We start from the raw sequence: 12,109 nt of genomic DNA on the forward strand, positions 1-12,109 counted from the left end.
AATATTTAAAAAGTAATATTAAAATCATTTCCATTTCCAGGTGATTATAGTAAGTATGAGCTAGAATTTGATATATTCTGGGGCGTTTATCATAAATAGAGGCTTTTTTTTTTTTTCCTATGAGTGTTCTAGGAATATGTTCTTACTATTAAAAAGGATAGTCTTAATTCCTGTCAGTTCTATATGCTATCTATAAGGGCATGGTCCTTGAAGCTGTCACAATTATTTTTTTTTTCTTACAGTGAAGGAATATATAATAATACTAAACTCAACCTCATGGAATGGGACTTAGGTGATATAGTAGAAAGATGAAACAACCCAGGGTTCTTGTTAACATCACTGACATTGAATGAAACAATCTTTGAAGTGCCTTTCCCATGGGCTTCTTATAATTTAAGATTTAAAAAAAAAATGCTCTAAATGTTAAAGCCGTTTTTAGTTGGGTTTTCTGTTGAATACAACCCGAAGACCCTTAAGTAATACAAAGAATCAAAATTTAAGTTCTCATAAACTACATCCCACAAGGATTACTAAAGTTTTTCCTTTAATAGGAAAAATAATAAAGAAAAAAGAAGGTAGTAGGAGTATTTTTCAAAAGCAAGATAAAGCATATGCAAGAAAAAAATATCTGTAATAATGCATACATCATGAGAACCATTACTATCTCTAGGTGAATAGATTTGGATAATTTAAAATTTTGGTGTCTGACAGTTCTTTGCATTTTATAGAATAAGTACATGCTATGTTTTAAAACTTTATTTATTTATTTTAAGGTTATTTATTTATTTGAGAGAGACAGACAGACAGACAGATAGTGGCAGATGTAGTGAGAGAGAGCACATTAGGGAGGACATGGAGAAGCAGGTTTCCACTGAGCAGGGAGCCAACATGGGGCTTGATCCCAGGACTCTGAGCCAAAAGCAGATGCTTAACCAACTGAGCCTCCGAGGTGCCCCAGTATATGATATTTTTAAAGATCAATTTTTAAAAAAGTAATAAAAAGCATCAGTTGACCTATTAGTAAACTGCATTATAAAAGTTAATGATGAGATATCTTGCAAACTATTATGTACCTCACAGTTGGTATAAATTTCTGCATTTATCTTGACCTCAATATTTAGCACAGCCCTGAATCATCAACATTGATTAATATTGTCTTATTCTTTGAGAACTTCTTTAAAACTTCTCTGTTTTTTCCAAACCTTTTATTAAAATGCCATTTTATGACTTCTACTTTTTTCAAGATGAAGAAACACTCACAGAATGCAAATATTTACTCGGGCAAATTATCTCATCAACTCTCAGTAACATTTTGAAAACAAGCTTGTATTTTCCAAAATAAAGATTAAAAATATATTTGTAATAGGTGCTGCCAATGCTCTTACAAAAGGAATAGATTTCTTCCCAATTTTATCATTGTTCCTTGTGAAGCCTTCTGTTTCGTTATATTTTTAAACATATCTTTCAAAATACCATTCCTAACAAGCTTATATATATTTAGCTTTCATTTAATTAACCTTTCTTAGTAAGAATTTTCACTTAAAGCTCTTTGTTTCTATCTGTTCTGCATTATCTTCAATCTGAAATGAGAAAACATTCTGGAAATTTCTTTCACTACAGATAGCTGAATTTTAGCCTGTGTAGAAGTTGAAAATTTAGATAATGTCAATCATTGTCAAGGTCATACCAAAAATATATTTTAGTATAGGATCTAGGCCTTGCTTGTGAGAACTACACAAGTTTGAAACAGAAAAGCAGGACATAAGAACAGTCCTTCTCTGGACCCATCACTGATTGAAAACAACATATCCCTGTCCATAGATGAGACTACACAGACTATGCAAATGTAGGCAGGGGCAAGACACCATAATCAGATGCAGTAGGTGGAAACAAATATGCTTGAAAAGTGTGAATTTATTTAAACGACAGCTTAAGAAGTTACGCTTTTTAGAAAAGTGCATATTTTTAAAAATCACTTCAAGACAAACCAATTACCATATGCTGTGAGGTTTGAATTCATCTTAAAATGAGAAAGTGTTAAAATCTGTCATTTTTTTTTTAAAACTGGTAACCCTTTGAGCATTTCCTTTTGGATTCTATCAATTAAGTGTTAGGTTCACCTCCCCCCCCCTTTTTTTAAATTGTGAACTAAAATAACTTATAGTAGTTAAATAACAAATGGGTGGCATGGGATAGAAAAATTAACTCCCCCCAACACACACAAATTTTATGTTTCAACACTTAACAATTAGTGCTTTTAAAGTGCAGAAGTCATTTTAAAAATTCAACCCATGTCAGTTTATGTTTAATAGTGTGTACTGTGAGATGATACATTAGTTTATCTTTGCAGCTGTAACAAATTGCCATAAACTTAATGGCTAAAACAACACTAATTGATTGTCTTAGAGTTCTGTAAGTTAGAAGTCCAGAATGTGTCTACAGCCTAAAAATCAGACTGTCAGCAGGCCTGTGTTCAATGGAGGCTTTAGGGAAAATGTCTTTTTCTTGACTTCTCCAGAGGCTGGTGCCTTTATGACCCTAAATATTATAAGTGACTAAATAAAATACTTTAGGTAATGTTTAGATATTTAGAATCTATGCAAAGAATGTACATATTGAAAGAATATCTTTCGATAGAAAGTCTGTGAGATCCTGAAAAATGTTGCTAATAAAATAAACTCTGCCTATCTTTAAAAAGTTATTTATCTGGAAAGAGTTAGACAGTAATAATGGTAAGCAATTCAGTTTTTCATACACACACATACTGATTTCACATTTTTTTTTCCTTTATGGAATATTTATGTTCTTCATTTAAAAGTTTAAAATTATACAGAAAAATTACAACATCCTCCTTAAAGACAAGGATGGGGATGTTGAGGTATAGTACATGTGGCAAGAGATGGACTTCAGTATGTTTATTTAAATGTCTATGGATCTCTAGCATATGTTTAATTACCATTGTTCTTTATTTTTAAAGAATAGAGTAAATTTAGGTTTGGATTGGTAATTTCTGCTTGAAAGGCTTAAATAAAGATAGAAAAAAGCAAACACACACACACACACACACACACACACACACACACACACACAGAGCATAATAAGCCACCAAAAGATCAGCATGAATGCCACCACTAGTTCTGGCAAATATTGTGTCAGAATAAGAAGGTATGGTACAAAACTCACATGGTTTCTCAGGAATACAACTGCCCATCCAGAACTCGTAGTGATTCACCATGATCCATCCTCAAAAACCAGATTTATCTGGACCAGGACTGGAACCTTTCTTGGAAGACATTTAAAAAGATTGCCTAGCCAAATTGCCATGAGAAAAATAGGATTACATGGAGTCTCTTGAATATTTAAATTGAAAACAGCATTTAGAGACCTTTATTGATATTACAAAAATCCTACTATTTCACATTTCAACATTCATTAGATTGTACTTCTTTTGTGTCCTAAGTGTATAGATTTTTCTAATGTCATTTAGAGAAATGAAATGTCAGAATACCCAGTATAATATAAATTGTAAAGATACACTTATTGGATAAATCAGGAGCTGGTTTTGGAAAAGATGATTGTTTTGTGCAAAGCTTTTGATGAACCAGTGGAAAGAAGATGAAAGTTATAAATTTAAAAATATTAGAGAAAATAAGGAAAAGACTTTTTTTGCATCTGAATATATGACAAAACGTAAGATGGATGTTCATAAATATCAGCATTGAATCAAAAGTCCTACCAATTGTAATTAATAATAGGAGCATGCAATGAACAGGAATATAAGCAAAAAGGTACGTAGATTATCTTCCCTTTTATTGTAGAATAATTTGGGGTGCAAAAACTAGTGTCACTGTATTTTTTTTTAAAGATTTTATTTATTTATTTGACAGAGAAAGAGAAAGCAAGAGAGGGAACACAAGCCGGCGAGTGGGAGAGGAAGCCAAGCAGGCAGCCTGACGCGGGGCTTGATCAGGACCCTGGGATCATGACCCAAGCAGATGCTTAATGACTGAGCCACCCAGGCACTCTGAGTGTCACTGTATCTTAAAATCTGATGAGAAGTTATGGGTAATATTTGTGCTCACAGGTATTTTTTACTCACCCTCTCCAACAAAATATGTATTTTGGAACATGGCCATCATTCCATTAAATTGTTTATTTTTCTATAGTACTTTAAGTGATGTTGGTAAAGCAGCAAGATTTTTTTTTATTTCAATTATAATTTTTATCAAAATGATGGATACAAATGACAGACATATCTGAAATTCTGCTTAGGAAGAGTGTTTTCCTGATAGTAAGAAAGATTAGCTGGCATTATTCATACCAAAAACCTGAGTTTTAATTTTTTTTCCTTTATGTGATGGATAAATACTTTGAAATTGAGTGTCTGAGGCACTACTAGATTTGATGTTACTCTCTAGGTAGTAGGACAATTTAATGCACACTGAATTTTTAAAAATATTTAAAATGACATAATAACTATATTATATATATTCTTGTAATTGTGTGCATGCTTCTTTAATTAGAAACAACTGTATAGAACAGAAAATTAATACTGAAAAACATGTACAGACCAATATGATAAAATATATTTCATCAATTAAGTAATATTTATAGCTGATTTCATTTGATTGAATCATGATCTCGGGGTCCTGGGATGGGGTCCCGCATCGGGCTCTCTGCTCAGCGGGGAGCCTGCTTCCCTCTCTCTCTCTCTCTGCCTGTCTCTCTGTGTACTGTGATCTCTCTCTGTCAAATAAATAAATAAAATCTTTAAAAAAAATTTAATTTTAAAGAAAATATTAGCCACAGATTTAAAAGATGGCACATAATTTTTCAATTCAGAAGTATAATGAGCTAGTTTGTAAGTTCCTTCTAAGTATAATTTAGGCACTTTTGAATGCACAATAAAGATTTCAAGTGATCTGAACAATGCAGTGTAGATTCGTGTTACAGTGAAAACAAGTCACAAAATATAGTAATTAAAGCCACCCTGAGAGGTTCTTCTGTATGTTTCCTTAATCCAGCTCAGGTCCTAAAACTTGACTATTGCAGAGAAATTCAGTATATTTGGACATTCAGAGAAGGGTTTCACAAAATGTAGTTATTTTCTTAGTGCAATACTTTTACATTCCTGGAACCCCTTCTTGTCTTTTGTATTTGAACATTTTTAACATCCAGGTCTATTGATACTGCAGTTGTATATGCAATGTGTATTGTTGTTTCATATATCTCATCAATACATCGTTAAATTAAGATATAAGATATATATGAGATTGTACATATATATGATTTATACTATATATATGAGAGTATATATATATATATATATATATAATATCTATACTATGTACAACTTTCACACTTAATATCACATTGGTGAGATATAATAGAAAATTAATTAAAATTGTCAGCCTTAAGCCCACTCTTCCCTAGATTTTACTAAAATGTTGTAGAAGAGCTTCTGGTTGACATATCAGTAATCATCTCTGTTTCTTCCTTATTAACAAATGATATAAATTAGCGAAATGTATGTACAAACAGAATATTTTGTGATTGGTCCAAGCCAATTATGACATATTTTTTAATTCTCTGTGCTAATGAGTAGTCTAGCTATGAATGCGCTATTTTTTTTTGAAGTAAAATAGGACTTCTTTGTGGTCTTCCATATAGAAATTTTCATTGTGACAAAGGAAAAGTGTTTTAAGAAAAGCATCTTTCTTGCTCCCTTCCTCCCTGCTTTGGGGAGTCTCCAGTCAGAACATAAACTCTGGATATGTTAACTAACTAGGAATCATAGAGAAAAATCCTTAGAAATAAGGTTAATTCCCAAGTAGAAGAGAAAAAGGGCTGTACCCAAGAGCAGCAACCACAGATCCTTTGCCTGCTGACTACTGAGGTACCTCATTTTATTGCACTTTTCTTTATTGTGCTTTGCAGATACTTAATTTTTTAAAAATTGAATATTCATGGCAACACTGCATAGAACAAGTATATTGATACCATATTTCTAATAGCATTTGCTTACTTTGTTTCTCTGTGTCACATTTTGGAAATTCATGCAATTTGTCAAACTTTCATTATTCTTTATGTTATGATAATTTGTGAACAGTGATCATTCATGTTACTATTGTAATTGTTTTGGGGCATCTCAGACCACGCCTATATAAGATGGTGAACTTAAGTGATGAATGTTGTGTATGTTGAATCTGATATTGACCAGCTATTCCCCATCTCTCCCTACTCCTCTGGCTTCCTATTTGTTGAGACATAATAATATTCATATTGGGCCAATTAATAACCCTACAATGGCTTCTAAGTGTTCAAGTAAAAGAACAAGGCTCACAACTTTCACTTCAAATCAGAAGCTAGAAATGATTAAGCTTAGTGAGGGGAGAGTGTCTAAATCCAAGACTGGCCAAAAGCTAGGTCTCTCATGTTGGTTAGCCAAATTGTGAATGTAGAGGAAAGTTCTTAAAGGAAATTAAAAATGCTACTCCAGTGAATGCAAAAATGATAAGAAACCAAAACAACCTTATTGCTGTAAAGAGACAGTTTGTTGTGGTCTGGATAGAAAGTCAAACCAGCCACGACTTTCCCATAAGCCAAAACCTGATCCAGAGCAAGGTCTTAACTCTCTTCATTTCTATGACGTCTAAGGGAGGTAAAGAAGCTGCAGAATAAAAGCTAACAGAGTTTGGTTCAAGAGGTTTAAAGAAGGAAGCTGTCTTCATAACATAAAAGTGCAACATGAAGCATCAGATGCTGATGAAGAAGTTGCATCAAGTTATTTAGGTCTAGCTCAGATAATTAACGAAGGTAGGTAAACTAAACAATTGATGTTCAGTGAAGACAAAACAGACTTCCTTTGGAAGAAGATACCATCTAAGACTGTCATAGGTAGAGAGGAGCAGTCAATGGCTGGCTTCAAAACTTGAAAAGACAGACTGACTCTCTTTTGAGGGGCTAATGCAACTGATGGCTCTCAGTTGAAGCCAGTGCTTGTTAACCACCCTGCAACTCCTATGGCCCTTAAGAACTGTGGTAAATCTGCCCTGTCTGTGCTATATAAATGGAACAAAAAACCCTGCATGACAGCACATCTGTTTCCAACATGATGGTTTACTGAATATTTTAAGCCAACTGTTGAGATTCAATGCTCAGGAAAAAAGGAAAAAAATTTTTTTCAAAATATTAATATTCATTGACAATACACCTGGTCATCTAAGAGCTCTGATGGAAATATGTAACAAGACTAATGTTTTCATGCCTGCCAACATAACATCCATTCTGCTGCCCATGGACCAAGGAGTAATTTTGTATTTCAAGGCCTGTTATTTAAGAAATAGATTTTGCTGGCTATAGCTGCCATAGACAGTGATTCTTCTGATGGATGTGGGCAAAGTAAATTGAAAATCTTTTGGAAAGGATTCACCATTCTAGATGCCATTAAGAATATTTGTGATTCATGGGAAAAGGTCAAAATATCAACATTAATAGGAGTTTGGAAAAAGTTGATTTCAGCCCTCCTGGATGACTTTGAGGAATTCAAAATTTCAGTGGAGGGAGTAACTCTAGATGTGGTGGAAATGACAAGAGAAATAGAATTAAAATAGAATTAAAAGTGGAGCCCAAAGATGGGACTGAATTGCTGCAATCTCATGATAAAATTCTAATGGATGAGGAGTTGCTTCTTATAGATGAGCAAAGAAAGTGGTTTCTTGACAGAGAATCTACTTCTGGTGAAGATGCTGTGAAGAATGTTGAAATGACAACAAAATATTTGCAATATTTCATTGACTTAGTTGATAAAGCAGCAGCAGGGTTTGAGAGGATTGACTCCAATTTTGAAAGTTCTGTTGTGGATAAAATGCTGTCAGTATTGCATGCTACAGAGAAATTGTTCGTGAAAGAAAGCGTCAGTCAATACAGCAAAGTTCATTGTTGTGTTATTTTTAAAAAATTGCCACAGCCACCCAGCCTTCAGCAACCACCAACAGCAGCCATCAACATCAAAGCATGAACTTTCATCAGCAAAATGATTACAACTCACTGAAAGCTGAGATAATGTTTTGCATTTTTTAGCAATAAAGTATTTTTTAATTAAGGTAAATATGTTTTTTAGACAGTGTTATTGCATACTTCACCGACTCAGTATAGTGTAAACATAACTTTTAAATGCACTAGGAAAGCAAAAAATTCATTTGACTTACTTTATTCTGATATTTTCTTTGTTGTGGTGGCCTGGAACTAAATCCACAATATCTCCAACATATGCCTGCTCTCATTAGGAAATAACACAACCCCAAAAGCATACAGTAAGTATTCTTAGAGTATAAGCTAATCTTAATTACAGTTTCTATTATATCAGCCAATGATATTCCTTTATCATACAACTTTTATTTATTCATTTACTTATTTGCCTTGATCTTTTTTTTTTCTCTAACATAATGGACTTAATTTTAAGTTGCTTAAACTAGAACAAAATAATCTTATTTATATTTTAACTTTCCCTAACTAATGTACATGTTTTATGAAAAGCAGAGGATAGTCATTTAGAAAGAAAATAAAATAGCACTCTTGTTAACATTCTGTTAAGTATCTTTCCTCTCATTTCCTGGCATACACATATATGCATAATTACATACATAAATGCCAGAAAAATAGTCACTTGCAAAGTCATGTGGTTTTGTTTCCTAGTTTTGTTTTTTTTTTAAGATTTTATTATTTTTTTTACAGAGAAAGAGAGATCACAAGTAGACAGAGAGGCAGGCAGAGAGAGGGCAGGAAGCAGGCTTCCCACTGAGCAGAGAGCCCGATGTGGGACAAGATCCCAGGACCCTGAGATCATGACCTGAGCCGAAGAAAGAGGCTTAACCAACTGGGCCACCTAAGCGGCCCTGTTTCCGAGTTTTTAAAATAATTTTTTTACGGGCTCCTGGGTGGCCCAGTTCATTAACTGGCTGCCTTCTGCTCAGGTCATGATCCCTGGGTTCTGGGATCGAGTCCCACATCAAGCTCCCTGCTCAGGGAAGAACCTGCTTCTCCCTCTCCCTCTGCCTGCCACTCTGCTACTTGTGCTCTCTCTCTCTCTCTGTCAAATAAATAAATACAATCTTTAAAAAAAAAACAATAAATACATAAACTAATTTTGGTTTTTGTTTTTGTTTTTTTTTTTTAACTTTTTATTTTTTATAAACATATATTTTTATCCCCAGGGGTACAGGTTTGTGAATCACCAGGTTTACACACTTCACAGCACTCACCAAAGCACACACCCTCACCAATGTCCATAATCCCACCCCCTTCTCCCAAACCCCCTCCCCCCAGCAACCCTCAGTTTGTTTTGTGAGATTAAGAGTCACTTATGTTTAGTCTCCCTCCCAATCCCATCTTGTTTTTTAAAGCAGTTTTAGATTCACAGCAAAATTAAGCCGAATGTACAGAGATTTCTCACATACTTACTGTCTCCACACATTCATAGCTAACCCCTCATTGGGTTCTTCACAGAACAATGGTATCTTTACCACAACTGAGGTCGTATTACATTGATATTCACATTACTTTGTCATCTAAAGTCTATAGTTTATATTAAGGTTCATTTCTAATGTGCTGTACATTCTGTGAATTTTTAACACATGATGATTATGTGTATTCATTATTATAGTATCATTTATAACACTTTCACTGCCTTAAAATCCTGTGTTCTGTCTATTCATTCCTCCCTGCCTTCCCTGAACCACTGACGACCACTGATTTTTTTTTTTTTTTAATTGTGTCCATAGTTTTCCACATGCCAAGGTCTCATACAATTGGGTCATTCAGATAAGGCCTTTTCAGATTGGCTTCCTTCACTCAGTGATATGCATTTAAGTTTCCTCTATGTCCTTGCATGACTTGATAGCTTATATCTTTTTAGTACTGAATAATATTCCACGGTCTAATTATACTGCATATTCATTATTTATCCATTCACCTCCCAGAGGGCATCTTTATTTCTTCCAAGTTTTGGCAATTATGAACAAAGCTTCTACAAACATTCTTGTGCATATTTTTACGTAGATGTAAGTTTTCAACTCATTGGGATAATTACTAAGTTGTGCGATTGCTAGGTCACATGGTAAAAGTAAGCTTAATTTTATAAGAAACTTCCAAACTATCTTTCAGTGCTGCTCTATCAGTTTGTATTCCCACCTGCAATGTATGAGAGTTCCTGCTTCTCCACATTGTTATCAACATTTGTTGTTGTCAGAGTTCTAGATTTTATCAACCCTAATGTGTGTAGTGGTATCTCATTTTTGTTTTAATATCTAATTCCCTAATGACATATGAAATGGAATATTTTATCATATTTTATCATATGCTTATTTTCCCTCTCTCTATATATTCTTTGGTAAATTGCCTATTAAGTCTTTTGCCCATTTTTAATTCAGTGGTTTATTCTCTTATTGTTGAGTTTTAATAGTTCTTCTTATATTTTGGATGACTGTCTTATTAGATATGTCTTCTGCAAATATTTTCTCCCAGTCTCTCACTTATCTTCTTATTTCATTCTTTTTCGAAGAACACAAGTTTTTCGTTTTGGTGAATTTCAGGTATTGATTCCTTTTTTGCATGGACTATGCCTTTGGTGTTCTATCTAAAAGGTCACTGACAAACCCAGGCTAATTTTATTTAAAGATTTTATTTATTTGAGAGAGAAAGAAAGAAAGAGTGAGCACAAGTGAGGAAAGGGGCAGAGGCTCTTCCTGACTAGGGAGACCAATGTAGAGCTTATCCTAGGACCCTGGGATCACGACCTGAGCAGAAGGCAGATGCCTAACCAACTGAGCCACCCAGACACCACTAAATCCAATGTCATTTAGGTTTTCTCCTATGTTATCTTCTATGAGATTTATAGTTCTGCATTTTAAATGTAGGCCTTTTATCAATTTTGAGTTGATTTTTATGAAGGTGTACAGTCTCTGTGTAGATTCATTTTTTGGCTTGTTTATTTGGTTTGTTTGTAGATATCCAGTCTAGTACCATTATTGAAAAGACTATCTTTTGTCCATTGTGTTACCTTTGGTTCTTTGTTAAATGTCGGTTTGACTATATGTGAATCTGTTTCTGGGCTTTATTAACCTATTTTTTTTTATTAATTTCTATCAGTTGCCTAACATTTCTAAAATTATGAAACTTTTCATTTGTTTGTCATTTTTGCTTTTATATAGTATCACAGTATATTTTATATGGCATATTTATTGCATCTAAAATGAAAATGAATTTTATAATAGAAATTTTATGCATTTATTTCTATTTTTGTGTGTTTTAAACTTATATGAAGTGCATAGTTCTTTTGCTTATTTCTGTCACTGAACAATATATACCAATCTACATTTTAAATACCATTAATAACACTTTTTCTTGACAAAAATAGGACACAACTAATTTATTGGTTATATATTAACTCTATTCCAAATTTATCATTTGGGACAAAATTCTGAAGATAATTAGATATATAGAGAAGTTTATAAATTGTCCATATGTTCATTTTTCTAAAAAAAAAAATAAGCTTAGGAAAACTTTGCATGTTAAGAATAAAACAATGCATTTTTATTGTAACAAAGAAAAATTGGGACAGATGGAATGATGCTGTAAAAAAAAACTGCTTAAGAAATGAATTTTCAGATTAATCACACTTTTATTTCTCTCCAAATTCTTAACCCATTCATGTATTCTCAAGTTTACAATAAATAAACAAGTATCATGACTTTCATATGCCCTTTCATTAAGAAAATTATAACAGTTTTCTAGTAGAGGAAAGGAGAATCAATTTTTTTAATGATAGCATGATAATTTTATAGATACTGAATAGGCTCAGCAAAATTAACTTGTCCATTGACAATTTGTTTATATTACTTTCTGAAGCGAAATTTTCTTATGAATAAAAATGTGCTTAATAATGACTAATAATGAAGCACCTGGGTAGCTCAGTCACTAAAGATTTGACTCAATTTTGGTTCAGGGCATGATCTCAGGATGGTGAGATTGAGCTCCTGTCAGGCTCTGTGCATGGAGAGCTGCTTAAGATTTTCTCTCTCCTTCTCCCTTTGCCCATGTGCCCCAGCCT

Source organism: Mustela nivalis (assembly GCF_964662115.1).
Source record: "Mustela nivalis genome assembly, chromosome: 3".
NCBI classification, from domain to species: Eukaryota; Metazoa; Chordata; class Mammalia; order Carnivora; family Mustelidae; genus Mustela; species Mustela nivalis.